The sequence below is a fragment of the Conger conger genome, chromosome 9 (genome assembly GCF_963514075.1).
Source record: "Conger conger chromosome 9, fConCon1.1, whole genome shotgun sequence".
NCBI classification, from domain to species: domain Eukaryota; kingdom Metazoa; phylum Chordata; class Actinopteri; order Anguilliformes; family Congridae; genus Conger; species Conger conger.
In genome coordinates this window covers 59,483,431-59,484,800 of record NC_083768.1, presented here as the reverse complement: position 1 = coordinate 59,484,800, position 1,370 = coordinate 59,483,431, and the positions used below count along the sequence as shown (strand labels likewise).

At 42.4% G+C, this 1,370-nt stretch overlaps 1 protein-coding gene across 1 annotated transcript in view; it reads left to right on the top strand.

Moving 5' to 3' along the window:
* The first annotated feature begins 783 nt into the window (after positions 1–783).
* col28a1a (collagen, type XXVIII, alpha 1a) overlaps positions 784–1,370 on the top strand; it is a 37,833-nt gene continuing 37,246 nt past the window's right edge. Inside the window, exon 1 of the mRNA XM_061256067.1 lies at positions 784–897. The gene's annotated coding sequence lies outside the window, so the exon portion shown is untranslated. The remainder of the gene's footprint in view (positions 898–1,370) is intronic.

The following is a 1,370-nucleotide window of genomic DNA, read 5'->3' as shown; positions in this document are numbered from 1 at the left end:
CGATGTAGCCTACCGCGGGGCGGATTATCGGGTCAGAGAGATGGGCGGTTAGAGAGTAGTCAGACAGGAGCTGGTCTGTTATTTAGGTGTAATATGTTGCGTCGGACGACTGTAAAGTATACTAATCACAACGGATTCGTAAAATGACAGTAAATCACACGTCTTTCTATATTAGTGGAGCAGAAATGCGTTTCTGATCGAGTTCTGCGCGGTGGGATAATGTTCTTTGCGCTCAGTGAACTGATGACGGATTGTGGGGGGATTATTTATGTCTTTATTTCTGAAGTCTACATTGTAAATCCGCGACGTAGCTACTTGTTCCTGTTTTTCAGTATTATGGATCATTAGAATGAAAGCAGGAAACCAGCGACTAATTCCTTTTAGCAGATCCTGAAGCAAAAAAAAAAAAATGTTGATGGTATCTACTTGCGTATAGTACTGTAGCTATACATCTCGCATTGCATGCGTTGAGACGGGCTGTAACTTTATTCAGCTTGATGAATGTCTGGCCCGTCGCTGTCGGCGACGCCATAAGTGCCTGCAGATTTATGAAATATGAAATATGAAAGATGAATCACTAGGGAATTGTATTTATTGACTCATTTGATTATTTATAGTAGGTTTCTTTTTTTAAAGGTGTCATGGAGAATTCATTAGTTTACCAAGTGTCCTCGTATCCTCCTGGAAGCAGAATTGCGCGTACTCGACCTCATTAATATTTAGGATCCTGGGGGCGCGCCCTGCGCGCGGGTTTGAATGGTGAAAGTCTGTCCGTCTGCCTTTGGCTGTGGAGCGCGCAGCTCGGGAGAAAGTGCGTCCACTTGCTGTGCTGTGTGTTCGTCAGTCCCGATGAAAAGGCAGTCAAAGACCGCTGCCTTTCAGTGACTGAGATTCGAGGTAAGATTAAATCTACGCACAGAATCTGATCTAATCTGGAACGCACGCGCGCGCGCTTGGGGTCATTTTACCTGTAGCCTATACGCACACAAGAGAAACACACACTCTCAGAAATAGTGACAGCGGAGGTATATTTTTGTTCTTCAAGGAACAAATCTCCCAAATGTACGGTAATGTTCTCTTTGGGTACAAATGTGTATGCTCTCCAAGCAAAAAAAGTACTAATTAATTATCATTTTGGACGATGCGCTAAACCGTGTTCTTGTATTTTTGCTGTCAGTTCGCACTCACATGCTGTTCAGTGAATCCGTAATTAGCATGTAATTATAGTATCTGCAATACTACACGAGATAACAACACCGACGTCTGTATCAATTATTCAGTCAATGTGCAGTTTTGTTTACAGGTAAATCCGTCTAAATCTGTCTTGAGTACAGCCATGTAATGGAATTATTATTATTTAGATGATCCAT